Source organism: Pongo abelii, chromosome 5 (genome assembly GCF_028885655.2).
Source record: "Pongo abelii isolate AG06213 chromosome 5, NHGRI_mPonAbe1-v2.0_pri, whole genome shotgun sequence".
Lineage (NCBI taxonomy): Eukaryota > Metazoa > Chordata > Mammalia > Primates > Hominidae > Pongo > Pongo abelii.
Window position 1 is genome coordinate 112,915,512 of NC_071990.2, and position 15,141 is coordinate 112,930,652.

Genomic DNA, 15,141 nt, shown 5'->3' on the forward strand with positions numbered 1-15,141 from the left:
CCTTCAAAAGGCAGTGGGGTGGAAGTGGGAATATGTACATGTATGTGTGTGTGCGCACATGCATGTATGTGGTTGTTGGGGATTCCTCCCTTTTTGCTCTATAGATATACTTTTCACACTGCGGCGTAATTGTTGGATACGGTTCTTATCCATTAAAAAAACTCCTTCGAGGTATATGCTGTGTCTTGATGTATCTCTGTTTTCCCAGACTAGGAACAATGCCCAGCACTGTTCCTTACATGTTTACTGAGTGAATGAATGATTGTTTCAACTGTGAGCTTTGTCTTCAGACTCCAGAACGTTCGACAGTCAATATATTCCTCATGGTAGGGAAAGTCAAAACTTTCAAAAATTTATATGCATGTGTACAAACAGATTTCAGGACAAGCTTATTGAGGTATAATTTATATACAGTAAAATTCTCCCTAAATATTGATAAGTGGATACAATTGAGTAAGAGCAGGTGGTTCCTACACACTTGCCAGGGCCCTGTTCTCCAGGACTCCAAATGAATGGAGGGACAGTGGGGCCTGGGAACCCAGATTTTTAATATCTTCTCAGATAATTCTGGTAATTCTGGTAAAAACCCCAGGTCAAGAGTCCCTGAAGTAGATGATGCTCTGCCACTATATTTTATATTTCCTTTCCTTTTCTCATCCCCAGGCCCATCCATCACTCTCAGTCAACTATTAATATTGAGGATGAAACCAAAACATTTCTGCTCAGCACCATACTTGCAAACAAAATCTAGGTACTCAGCCACTTGGCTGGAGTCAACTATAATTTCTGGTTATTTAGCAGAAATACAGCTGCTAAATGACATTTTGAAATGAACATGAGATATCCACTTAAAGAAATAAAAAGGCTTTGAATCAGCATGGGATAAAAGGATTGTGATTTGGGGGCTCTAAGTGTGTATTACTGTAGGGAAATGGTGGGGAAAGAGAAGAAACCAAGCCACTCACAACAACACTGTTCTAATTCCAAACGCAACCCCACACCTGAAGTTTTTTAAATGGTGGATTTTAGGGGATCTGTGAATAGTTAGGTTGACATCAAGTCAAAATCCGCAGGATACAGCACTGAAGGGAATGTAAGAAAATTCATTTGTGTTACAGGAGGGCTGGCTTTGCAGTGCCATCCTTCAGTTACTGAAAGATATCAAAAACATGATCTTCTCTAGCCTTCATTTAACTGAGAATGTTGGAAGATGTGGGGTTCTGGCCTCTAATTAGTAATATGGGACAATCTTTTCCCTATTTGAATTTCAATTCTTACAGCTAAGGGTTTGTATTTCAGTAAAGTCTATCACAACAAACTCCAGGAGTCTGTCGCCATTCTTTTGTCATTTTCTCCCCTGAGATTGTGATTATAATCTAATAATTCAAGTAGCGGGGTCAGTGGTCAGAGACTTGACATTTAGTGGAAATGGAATCTAACCTTTACTGATATTTCATTGTGAGTAATACTCAAAATGGGACTGACATATTGGGAGACTATTTGACTAGTTGGAAAAAAGAAACCTAACCACTGTTAATCAAAACAGAGGAATAACTGGTATAAAAAACAGATATAAGGCCTGCTTGTTCTGCTGAGGTCCTGGGGAGATTACTAGCTAGTAAATATTTTACTATTTTACTAGCAACTATTTTACTATTTTACTAGCAACCTCTCTGTGCTTCAGTCCCATTGATTAAGATGGGACTTTAAGAAAGAATGAATTAAAAAAAAAACACACACCCTGGCTTTGAAAAATGCCAATGAATTACTTCTAAGAGAAAGAAAATTATGGAAACTCTGCTGTGGAGAAATTTAAAAGTATGCTTTACACTATCATTTACAGGCAGTGTATGTTGGTCTCACCAGCTGCCAGGGCTGGCAGAAAACTGCTGAGCTAGCAGTTATGACCCAAACCAAGCATCTCTCTGTAATTAGAGTTAGCTGGAGAGGGGGAAAATGGCACAAAGAGGACAGGAATATGTGGTTTCAGATGGGGGGGAGGGCAAAAAAGCAGATCAAGTTTCTCTTGAGATTTAAAGAACCTAGCTGGGTGTGACCTTGGACTATGTCTTCTGTACTGCTGTGCTGCCCAACACCGTAGCCAGTAGCCACACTGGGCACATTTCAAGTGGCTTGTACAAATTGAGATATGCTGTAAATGTAAACTACATATGAAGTTTCAAAGACTTAGTATAAAAATATCTCAATAATTTAACATATTGACTGTATGGTAAATGATAATATTTTGGACATATATTGGGTTAAATAAAATATAAAGTTTAATTTTACTCATTTCATTCTACTTTCTTCTAACCTGGCTTCTAGATAGCTTTAAATTGTACATGCTGCTTGACTTTGGTTTCTATTGGACAGTGCTGATTCAGACCTTTACTTCTTCACTTGTTAAATGTGGCTGATGGTGGGAAGCTGGGGTGGTTCAGATGGGAAGAAACATTGTGGGTGACAAGGTGACATGTCAGGGTAAAGCATTATGGTGACTGCTTGTAGACTGAAAACTTTAGCTTAGGGAGTATGAGGAACAATCACAAGAGACCCAAGCTAATCAGGTCTGTCCTAGTTTATTTTGTGTTCTTATATACCTGTGACTGGGTAATTCATAAAGATAAGAGGTTTATTTAGCTCATCATTCTGCAGGCTGGCAAGTTCAAGTAGCATAGTGCTGGCATCTGCTCAGCTTCTCAGGAGGGCCATGTGCTGGGTCAAAACATGGCAGATATGTGTGAAGAGGCCAAACTTAGGAGGGGTGTCCTCACTTTGGAAGAACCCTAACCATTCCCTCGAGATCTAATCCAGTCTTCGGAGCATGAGAACTCTCTATCATAAGAATGGCATCTAGCTGCCCATGACCCAAATACCTCCCAACACCGCCACACTGGGGATCAAATTTCGGCATGAGATTTGGTGGGAACAAACCACAGTAAGGTTTACCTGGGTCCTCCTCAACCTCTCTGTGCTTCAGGTGGTTAAAGTGTAAAATGAGAGGCAGGACCAAATTCTTGCATGATGAAGTAAGTCTAGAGAAGCTCTTTACCTGCACCATTCCCGGTCACTCCAAACTCAAGGATAATTCTGGTAAAAACAAGTAGAATGACCAACAGAGATCTTTAGCCTCTGCCAGGACCCATCTGGAGAGGCACTGCTATTTATCTGTTAGTTCTGCTTCAGTCCCTCTCAGGGACTGAGCTGACAGAGTTCCTGTGACATGTTAACACAGTTAAAGACACAAAGAACAAAGAGTGCAAGATGGGAACAACAGATGTCACACCCTTCCTTAAGGAGTCAGAAAAATTCAAAACAGCAAAAATCCTACAGATGATATACAGAGGGAAATGTATTTGCTTTCTTTTAAACTTACATATGAAATACCTACTACTGTAATGTTAACCTACCAATTAAAAAATCCAAGATTTTATAATAACACCTTGGCCTATTAAGTAATCCAGTTAAATAATGCTTCTCTGAAACCCAACTTTCCCCCTCTTCAAAAAATCAAACATCCCCCAAATCAAAACACTATCACTTCCCAAGCATATTAATTTCTGTGTAAAAGAGGATGTTAAAAACAAACATACAAACAAATGAAAATGAAATTCCATTTATAAACAAAGCCTTGGCCTACCCAAGGCTGCCTCAGACAGCAGTAGTGCTGGTGCTGAAAACTGGCAACTGGGCTGGTGAGTTCCACGTATCTGAATTAGTCACTGCCACTGAAAAGTCGGAATGGTTAACATAAAGATCTCGGTTTCCGGTCAGGCATGGCTTGTCTGAGGTCCAGCAGCACCTGCCCTTTAGATGTGCAGAGCTTGTGCTTCTCCAGCTGCAGTCTCCTGGCTGACTTTCCTTGTTTAGGGACCTACTCAGTCAGGCAGGCACTTGCGGCCTGAGGCAAGAACTGTAGTAGTGGGGGCAGGGATGGGGGGCATGGCCAGAAGGGATGAGAGGGAACATGGAATTGTTGAAAAATCCTAGCTCTAAACCTGACAGATATGGCTTGATGTTACTCTCCCATAGAGTCTGGGTGACTTTGGGCAAGTCACTTCACTAGTCTAAGCTGTAATGTGGGAAGAAAGTGAAAAATGTTGTACCCATGAGGAGCCTGTGTGGTACCCGGCATGTAGTAAATGCTTTGCTAAAGTTATTCCTTCTTAACCCAAAGGCAAGAAAAAAAAATGTTTAGCCTAATCACAGCAAAATCCAGGTGACCACCAAGGAAATGGCTAGAAAACCATCACTGCAAAAATATGAAGGCCTAGGTCATACACTACAAATAATTCAGGAAGACAAAGGAAAGAGTAAAAAATATCAGACAATATTCCAAAGTAATAACTGAATCAGGTGAGGATTATCCATGGTTACTCAAGCCACTGGATGAAAGGAAGGTTGGAGCAGGATGCTCACAAATGACCCATGTATCAGACTACAGATGATTTATTAACTCAAGGTGCACTTTGACATTGGTTAGGTCTGGTTACCATCTTACCCAAGAGATGAAACCTAGCACTGAGGATGGTGGAACAAGGTGACTTCTTCTGCCCCCTGATGTGATGTAATATCAGGTGCATGACATCATTTATAAAGTATTCTTGGCAAAAGATGTTTAACCTCCACTTAATAACAAGCCTCTAGATCTAACCAATTTTAGGAAGAGAAGAGCACGCTAAACAATGCTGTGAAGAAGCAGACAAGCCCAGAGTGTAAGGCACTCTATAACACAGCGAACTCGAACTTTTCAAAAAGTCATTGTTTAAAGTTATATAATGAATGAAGGAAAAGTTATCAACCAAATTCATCAAGTGCATTTGATCGGTTACAGATTTTGGGGTGGGGGTGGGGAGGTAAGTTATAAAATATTGTTTGGGACTATATTGTTGAAATTTGAATATGAATTGAATATTAGATAATATAAAATTATTATTAAATTTTTAAGATGTGGAAATAGTACTATAGTATGGTTATATAAAAGAATGTCCTTATTCTTAGGGGATGGGTGGTGAAATATTTAGAGGTAAAGTGTTAAGATGTTTGGTACTTTTAAATGGTTCAGCAAAATTTTATATAATATGTATAATTTATATACATAATTGGAAGAGGGAATAAAGCAAATGTTGTAAATGTAGAACGAATGGTGAATTTAGGTAGAGGACATAAATTGTTTGTTTTACAATTCTCCCAACCAGCAAGTTTGAAATTTGTTTTATAATTCTCCCAACCAGTGAGTTTGAAATTTTCCAAAATAAAAAGTTGGGAAAGAAACTGGGAGAGAAGGAGAGGGAGAGAGGGAAAGAGGGGGAGGGGGAGGGAGAGGGAAAGGGAGAGGGAGAGCCAGAGGAGGAGGGAGGAGGGAGAGGGGAGGGGGAGGGAGGGAGGGGGAGGGGGAGGGAGGGAGGGGGGAGAGTGAGCGGGAGAGGGAGAGGGAAAGGGAGAGAGGGAGAGGGACAGAGGGGGAGAGGGAAAAGGAGAGGGAGAGGGAGAGCGGGGGAGGGGGGAGGGAGAGGGAGAGGGGGAGGGAGAGGGGGAGGGGGAGGGGGAGGGGAAGGGAGAGAGAAAGGGAAAGAGGGGGAGGGAGAGGGAGGGGGAGAGGGGGAGGGGGAGAGAGGGAGAGGGAGAAGGGAAGAGGGAAAAGGAGGAGAGGGAGAAATACAAAACAGGAAAGGAAAAAAAGATGAGATAATATCACTACTCCTTCTCTCCCTCTTTTAGAATCCCTTCAACATCTATATTCAGGTCAGTTGCCCTGGGTTCCTTTTCATTCAATATGGTTTTATTTTGACCAATTTAATAAATTTCATTGTGTGCTCATCAAACTGATGTAGCCACTGTCTCAGCTCCCTTGCTGGCTGACATCAAAACTAAACTTTAAACAAAACTCCAACAGCTCCTGTAAGGGTTCACCAGACAGGAATGACGTTTAAGATAACAAATCAAAAACTTCTGAAATCAACACCTAATTTGCTATCACGATGGTTTTTAAGTCAGGTGGATGCGAGGCTGTGGGCAGAGCATCCTACTGGGCTCTCATGTTTTCCAAAGACAGTACTCTCTCTCACACCTGCACTGGACACTGATAGAGATAGGACAGGTACAATACAACATGCTGACCAGCCAGGCCACTGGGGTTTTAGAGAGTCTGTTTCCATATGAAGTGGGCCATGCCTGAGTTCTGATGCCTGGGGCAGCAATCGCATGACCTGCAGAATAGCCACTCTGGATTCAACTTTCAGGGAGTGAGAGCTCCCAATGAAGTGGAAATTAATTCTGTGATGCCTTTAACACAGAGAGGGCTATAAAGGATCTGGATTCAGATAGTGTGGGTGTGCACCTGGCTCTACTGCATTCTAGTACAACCTCAGAGCAGTGTTTCTCCATAGGGGTGCTATGAACACTGTGTTAGGGACAGCTCTTCACTGGGCAGGACTGTTCGAGGCACTGCAGGACATTTATCATCCCTGCCCCACTTTCTCTTGTATCATGTGCCAATGGCACCTCCCAGTCTTTGTGAGGACAACAACAAACCCCTACCCATCCCCGCCCCCCCCCCCACACTCCCAAATGCCTCCTGCTTTAGACATCAGCTAAATTATCTGAGAGCCTCCAACTGGTGATAACATTGATTGCACTGCCTAGGAAGTGGTTTGGGAAGATCAAATGTGCTGCAGCTTTTTCTCCCCCCTACTTATTAAGGGGATGGAGTCCCCTTAATTTTTGAGATGCAGTCTCACTCTGTCACCCAGGCTGGAGTGCAGTGGCGTGATCTCGCTTCACTGCAACCTCCACCTCCCAGGTTCAAGTGACTCTCCTGCCTCAGCCTCCTGAGTAGCTGGAATTATAGGCATGTGCCACCACATCCGGCTAACTTTTGTATTTTTAGTAGAGACGGGGTTTTGCCATGTTGGCCAGGCTGGACTCGAACTCCTGACCTCAAGTGACCCACCTGCCTCAGCCTCCCAAAGTGCTGGGATTACAGGTATGTGCCACTGCACCCAGCTAGCTGTTTACAAACTTAAATGAGCTATGCCTACGATAACCTAATATGCATCTGCACAGGCAGCCTGCCATCAGAGGAAAGGCTGTGGGGTGGGACCAACCACCTGGATCCCAGGTGGGAACTATTACAGTCTTATCTCTCTAGTAATGCACTATAACATGTGACAACTACTTGTTCTGAAAATGTTTCCCCTTAATAAGTGGGAAATTTTGGTTTATAAGTGTTGCTACAGATAAAAACTACAGCACAGTGTGAATTTTAGAGTGAAAGCAGATGGCAAATACTTGGGTGATTGTAGCAGAGGAGCAGGATGGCCTCCCGCAAAGCAGCTTCAAGGAATCTGGTTTAGAATGTTGCCAGAACTAACCTGGAACGAAAACCTCTTAGTGAGCAAGTGATAAAATGATTGTGGAAATTACTTTAGGAACCAAGATTACACAGTAACACAGAAGTTGACACCCTACCCTCCTATGCACAGGGCTGATTTTCAAAATGATGTGCTTTAGGCATCTGTTCTTTAAATATGTAAGTGATGCTTATGGAAGGGAATCAGTCTTAAAGGCAGGGCCAGACTGCTGCATACAACCTCAAATGGAACTATAAGCCCTGAAGAAAAGCTGAGAATGGAGACTGGAACAGGGATTCTCACAATTTCGTGTGCATAAGCACCGCCTGGAGAGGCTGTTAAGAATAAAGTCACACACCTGCCGCAGGGATTCTGTCTGATTCTACCAGTCTGGGGTGGGCCAGGATCTGTGCGTTTAAGGAGCTCTTAGGCCAATTCTGAGGAAGGGGCCCACAGGCTGCTCAGGGAGACTCAGGGATAGCTCTCCAGAGGGCTCTCTGGTGGGAGCCTCCGCCTTTAACTCTCCCCATGGTATATTCTTGCTCTCATGTTACGGCCTTCATGACTCAGAATTTAGGTAAAAGCGTTTCTCCAGCCCCTAGGTCTGGTTGGATTTTGGGTTACAAAATTGTCCATTTTCACTCTTTATCTCAGCTTCTCCTCCCCCTGTACACACATTGTGTAAATAAGAAGCTAATTTTATTTTGCAGACCGGACAGAAAGTTCTGACCTCTCCTTGAAGGCCAAAAGTCTCAGGTATTAACAGAGAAGTTAAAGGCTGGGAGGGAGGAGGTAGAGAGGGTGAAAGACACAGTCTTAAAGAACAAAAGTAAAAGCAGATACCTACCCTGGGTCACAAGCCAACAGCAAAGGCATGGAAATGGCCCCTGAGGATCACCCAGGGGTTGGAGTGGAGCAGGGGCAGTGCTGGCTGGGACACACGGGGTTGCAAATGGATAGTTTTCCCACAGATACTTACATAAAAATATTTAGTGCCAACATGGTGTTTTTATCACCTCCCTCAACTCTGTTTATCAGTCAGTGTTCCTGAATGCCTCCAAATCCCATTCATCTTAAAAACAGTAGACTGATAAAATCTCTGTATCTCTGGACTTGGCCATCTGAAATGAGATCTTTTATCTTCCTCTTCTCTGGCTTTCCAGAATACATTTTCATAGCATTCTTGCAAAAGAAAAGACTATCAGAAAAAGAAAAATGAAGGGTAGTAAAGTTGAAAGAGTATTACACCACAGCTTTTGGTAAGAAAATATTTATGTCCACAAGCACACACCACACCCTTTCTGGGAAGATATTACTGGCCTAGAAGCCGGGTGAGTGCATCCCAAAATATACTTCACAAAAAGCACCATTACCCTCCCAAAATAGGCCCTATAATTAGGTAAAGTCTTTTGCAGTGGGTTGTCCTATATCATAAATTGACATATGTTGCTTTAATCTCCCTGCTTCAGCAAATGTAGCCATATTGGGCTACAAAAGCTCTCAGCGACTCACATTTAAACCAGATTGTGGTGTCACTAGCAAACTGATGCAAATAAACAGCTCTGTGTACCAAAATACTCAATCTCAATCATCTGTAATGAGATCTCTCTCCTCCCTAAGCACATTTTCATCACACCAGAACCGCCTTGATTCAAAAAGAAGGACTAGCCCAGACTGAAATACTGTTTAATCTTAGAGGTCATCGAATGACTAACACATCTGAAGAAGCTGGGGTTGAAATTTAAAATACGAGACAATCTCTTTTGTGTAAATGCTGGGATCATGTTGTGTGAGTCTTGTTTTTATCTTTAGTTGACTGTCATTCTGTATAAGCCGTCAGAAGCCCATCTGTCTGTCTGAATTCATTTAGGTCATTTTTTGCTTGGAGTCAGGGGTAATAGAAGGGATAGCCTCTCAGCAGCCTTTCTACTCCGATGATTTTCTGAACGAATTTAAGTTTTTTAGCTGTATATTTACATATAATCAAATGTTAAGATATTTCAATTTTTAAACCTTCAAAATACTAAGTACTTTAAACATTTACACTTTAAAAATTACTTATAATCTCAGAGTTTCTCACCTTGGCATTACTGAGATTTCGGGCCCGATTGTTCTGCATGTGTGCACGAGTGTGCGTTACTGATCTATAAGATATATTTTAAGACATTTGGCAGCATCCCTGGCTTCCACCCACTAGATGCCACTAGCACACACCCTCCTCCCTCCCCTAACTGCGACAACCCAAAATGGCTTCAGATATTACCAAACGTCCTCTGGGAGGGCAAAACTAACCCCAGTTGAAAACCACTGCTCTATGTATTTATGTGTTTATATATCACTCCTTGGCATGGCCAGAAAAAAGAAACCTAGGCTTTTCAAGGCACCTACAAGTTTAGTTTGAAGAATTTCAAACTTCCTATGACTTGTAATGAGGAATCGGAATCTGTGACACAGTACTGCCTCTAAAGATCCATCAACAACACCATGCTGCCTCAGACTGAGGGTGCCAGGACCTGGCTTCATTTCAGACAAGGCCTGTAAGAGGATGAGCTGCGTCTGGGCTCTTTCTTGCACTGCCACCCTCCCTACTTTTAGGAGCTCCTTTCTTAGAAGGCTGCGCTAAACAAATCCTTTATGATCCATGACCAGACACTTCATACTGATTGTGAAGGAAGAGGATTGGGTGTCTATTAACAGCATCCACAGAAGCAATGCACCCTCTGTGCTCCTCCTGGGCCAGACCTGTGGGGCAGTGTGTCTAATGCTGGCCTAGGTACACAGGAGAGGTGTGGGGAAGCAGAGGCCTCCTCAAGGAGCTCTGCCAGATGGGGAGGGATATGAAAATAGCATCAGAGGACAAAGAGGCCAGGCCCGGGAGATGGTAAATTCACCCAGAGAAGAGAAGATGAATGAGGAAGGATGGGGTCTTCAAACATTTGGCGGGCTGGAGTGTTAGAAAGTGAGTGGACCTACTTCAAAGGTGACTAAGAGCAATAGGTGATTCAATAAATACTCAACACATTTATGCCGTCTATGTGCCAGGCGCTATCCAGGCACCAAGACTCCAGGGAGGAACAAGACCAAGTCCCTGTCCCATGGAGCACATATACTGTATTAATAGTTCAATATAAGGACTAGATTGCTTTTCTTTCCTCCCTCCTCCCTCTCTCCTTTGCATTCCTCACTTTTTTTCTTTTTTCTTTCTTTCTTTTTGTGTGTGTGTGTGTGTTTTTTTTTTTTTTAGATGGAGTCTCGCTGTGTCACCCAGGCTGGAGTGAAGTGGCGTAGTCTTGGCTTACTGCAACCTCTGCCTCCTGGATTCCTATTTTTAGTAGAGATGGGGTTTTATCATGTTGGCCAGGATGGTCTCGATCTCCTGACCTTGTGATCTGCCCGCCTCAGCCTCCTAAAGTGCTGGGATTGCAGGCGTGTGCCACCGCACCCAGCCTCCTCACTTTCTTTTTAACAAGTTGGGCTAATTGTTCAATTTTTAAATGCTGGGGTTTTTTTTTTCCATTTTTAAAATTCAGGTCTAATTAACATTCAAGAGAACTCACCCTTCTACTATACAGTTCTGTGAGTTTTCACCAAAGCATACAACTGCATAAATACCACCAGAACTAAGATACAGAACAACTATATACCCCCTCCTCGCAAGGGTTTCCCTGTAGGCCCTAACTGTCCTTTTAATTGAACCAAGGTACCCTGTGCAACAGCAAGCTCTTCATCTCTGGAATAATTTGAATTCCCTTGTCAGGGATCAGTAGAAGACATTTTTTTTTTTTTTTTTTTTTTTTGCTAGCAGGGGATTGGGCCAGACAACCCTTGAAGCCATGTCCCTCTCTTTGATTCTATGAAATGGCAGCACAGTCACCTACAGACATCTGACCTGAAACACTGGCCCATCTGCAATGCCACGGCTGAGTTTCCCAACCACAGGTAAAGGCCCCACCCAAAAGCCAAATTCTTTCGGTCAAAGCTCAAAAATTTCAGCCCAGCAACTGGATCCCTGTGAAGGCTACATAATAAGCATAGACAAAAATGTAAAATCAAAAGAAAGGTTTGGAAACGAAAGCTTAAACATGGCAACTGAGGTCCAACCAATGGTATCATCTACCCCCACCCTTCTTTCCTCATAAATGTGATTCAAAATGACATTAACTCCAAAAATGAACAAAGCTCAAACAAAGGTGACCTCACTGGTTGTGAGGATGGCAGGAAGTGAATTAGTTAGCCAAGCTTGTCTAAGAATGGGTCACCAGGGTTGGAGAAGGTGGTAAATGTTGCAGGGATTCCCACAGGTTCTTATGAAGTTCTTATGAATATCCCTAAGTTCTTATGAATATTGGGGGAGGGGTTGTGGTGAGTAGGTGGGATGCTCTAGCAACATCAAATGGATGTAACTGGCCCATCCCCAGCAGCCTTCCTGCTGGAAAATAAATATGCCTCTTGGTAGCCTGACTTCAATGGGAAATGTCTAGTCACCAAACAAGGCTGCTCTGTTCCTAAGAATGACTGGCTTTATTGAACCCTTACTATGCTCCAGCACTACCTACCTCATTTTATTCTCACAACAACCCTATGATGTAGGTAACATAATAAGCCTCATTTTACAGAAGAAGAAACAGGCTCAGAGAGGTTATCTAACAACCAGTAGGTATAGAACTTACATTTTAACCCGGGTCTCCTGATTCCAAAGACTGTCCTCTTTCCCTGCTAGCAAGGTCTGGGTGGTTGCTGAATTGAATGTTCTTGGTCTCCCAAGACCACTGTTATGCTGGTCTGTGGGCTGGCTCCCAGGCAAGCTGGACTTGTAGCTTCCTTTAATTTTCCATTTCCTAAGCTGCCTGCTTCTCTTTCTTTTAATATATGGGTCACACGGATTTCTCTGCTTTGGAGAATTTATTTTATTCTTTGGGTCTGCAAGTTTATTACTCTTATATTATATGGCTGGCTTAGCACATAAATGCCAAGGGTATTCTTTAACTGGCATCTGGAAACTTTTCTAAATATAGACTTATTACGTTTTAGAAAACCCCATATTGCTTAATACTATCAGCAATAACAAGAAAAAGTATCACACTGTCAGAAAACATCAATTCAATGTCACATTTAATTATAGAACTCCATTCTGCCTGAGTTTAGTGCAGAAGTAAAAGATGCACAGAACAAGGCAATAGCTTCCCTTCGTGAGCACCATTTTACAGCAAGAGGCATTAGAAGTAAATGCAGCAACACTTACCAAAATTTCCGCCAACGATCACAAACTTTATATACACCACATGTCTTCTACAACAGCGGCAGGACTGGTCCTGAAAAACAATACCACAACAAAAGAAAAACCACATCATTAAACAGAAATAATTGAATACATATTATGTTTCTCTCTGTAAACTGCAACCTCTTCCTCTGCTTCGGGCACCCATCGATGTACTAAATTCCACCTACCAGTTTCCTCTGTTTTTCCCAGGAAGATGAAACCAATTTACAAATTATCTCAGTATTCACTAATAAAAAATTTTAAAACTGGACAATGAAATATACCAGAAACTATGCTTATAAATATCTGAATGTTTAGCCCTTTGAAATATTTGAAGACAAGAGAACAATGGAAAAATATCTACAGGTGAACTCATAACATATTTCCCCAAACCAATTCCTCTTTTCTTTCTTTCCAGTAATATCCTCCCTTCTTGCTAGCTAGCTGTGAGACCCTGGACAGTTTTCCCAACCTTTCTTTTCTAGGCTTTATTATGTGTAAAATAGAGATTACTGTACTGACCTCACAGGATTGCTATGAGGATTAAATGATATCAACTAAAGAACATATATACATGACATAGAAGGGCTTCTAACAGCCTCTGGCACACAGTAAACACTCAGTAAGCCTGAGCTGTTATCATCATTCTCCCAGTCCCTCAGGCCTGTAAACTAACACGGCCTTCTTCACCTCCACTGCAAACCCTGGCCCAGTCCAGCCCCGCAAGAATTCCACAGTGGTGCTGGGAACACATTGCTTCTCCCTATTTTCATCGTTACACTCCATCTGGTCAGCATCATGCCTGGCATACACTGGTCTCTTGGCCTCCAATTTCTTCCCTTCCCATCCAACTCTCATGGCTGCACAAGGAATCCTTTCTAAACACAACCTACACAGCCTGTCCTTCCTCAACGGATGCACCTTCCACCACTTCCTATGACCTGTGAGTTTACCTGTTGAGTCATGCTAGCCTGGCACTCAAGCTCACCCCAGCTTTTTGACATTATCCTATCAAATGCTGTAATGCCCAGAGGCCTGTCCTGCCTCTGAGCCTCTAGGCAGACCATCCCTTCTCTGGTAGGAGGCCTGGCCATTGTCAAAGGCAGGGGCTCTTTACCTTTTGTACTATGGCAGTCTAAAGACATCTTTCTCCTAATGATGTTTACAAATGCTTGAAACTAATACATGAAATGCACAGGAGTCAAACAGAGTATACTCTTATACAGTTATCAAAATATTTGACAAAATTGTTATGAACATCTTTCAATACTTAAATAATTTCCAACAAGTGTAATATACTGTAATTTTGAAGTACTATTAGGATAAATGATACTTCAGAATATCTATAACTATGAAAATATTCATAATTTCTATTAAGGACAAATAGCTAATGCTACTTTCATAATATTAGGAAATGTACGATTTCAGATAAGGGTTAGAGACAATGACGAGATCGTGTTTTTCCCCATCCAACTTCATCGGCCCCCTGAATTACATGCATGGACCCAGCTTTCAGGCCTAGCTTCATTCTCATTGACTTTTCCACCTTGATTTTCCCAAAGCAGTATTATCTTATGCCTCTTTATTTTTCTCTTTTTAAAAGTACTTTATTTGATATAGGTACTTTAAATAAATGTACTACTTTTAAAGTCAGCCTTTTAAGTTGTCAGGGAAGGTCCTACCTTCTTCCCTATTTTGAAACTCCTTCCACAGTTAATAATGCCTTGCCTTATCACAGCACAGCAGGGAGGCGCTCATCAGGACTGTTGAGTCCATCCACGGGTAATGGTGCAATCTGCTTGTCCTACATGAGCTCAGGTAATCATTAATATTATCTCATTGCTCCTTCGCAGCCTATGAGGTCCTAAACATGTAGATGGGACACCTAAGCATTCTATATTTAGACTATAAATTACTGAAGTTAGGCAACACAATGTTGTCTTGTTTAATACTTCTCTTTTGAGAGTGAGCGATTAGTCCATGCTGTTGACTGACAGATCACCTGGGAACAGACTAGCTGTTCAATTATTCTGTCAATATACAGGGCGCCTGTGTGACACAAGCATAATGCCTGCCTTCCTGGGGCCTCAAGTCTAGCAGCTTTCCCCAGCTAGCCCAGAGTAGCAGATACTCTCTCAACCTTTCAGGTCCTTTGAATAGACAAGACACAACTGGTGATTTCCTAAGTATGGGCACTTTGGTGATTCATGCTGGTGAGGCCAGGTACAGTTGCTCTGGCCTCTACAAGAGACCACACCAAGCTCCAGCTTCCCATCAGTCTCATAGATGTGAACCGGTGGTTCTGAGGCAGGTTGGACAAATAGACTGAGCAGTGAAATTCCATGTCCCCTCCTGGGTGATGTTGTCTTTGCACATGAGGTCCAGGACAGCAACTACCACAGTGACTATCTCGGGAAGGTCTACTCAGCGCCTGTCCACATACTTCATGCTAAGCCTGCTGAGCCTGTGATTGTCCAGCCTCAGCGTGGACACTGGTCCTTCCATCTTATCAACCTTTTTCCTGAACAG

General features: G+C 42.5%; 1 protein-coding gene across 4 annotated transcripts in view; it reads right to left on the reverse strand.

Annotated features, from left to right (window-relative positions):
* The window catches only part of FYN (FYN proto-oncogene, Src family tyrosine kinase), a 224,225-nt gene that overhangs the window by 119,588 nt on the left and 89,496 nt on the right, over nucleotides 1-15,141 (reverse strand). For all 4 annotated transcript variants that reach the window (XM_009242159.4, XM_009242160.4, XM_002817256.6 and 1 more), the window contains one exon: nucleotides 12,595-12,664. The gene's annotated coding sequence lies outside the window, so the exon portion shown is untranslated. The remainder of the gene's footprint in view (nucleotides 1-12,594; nucleotides 12,665-15,141) is intronic.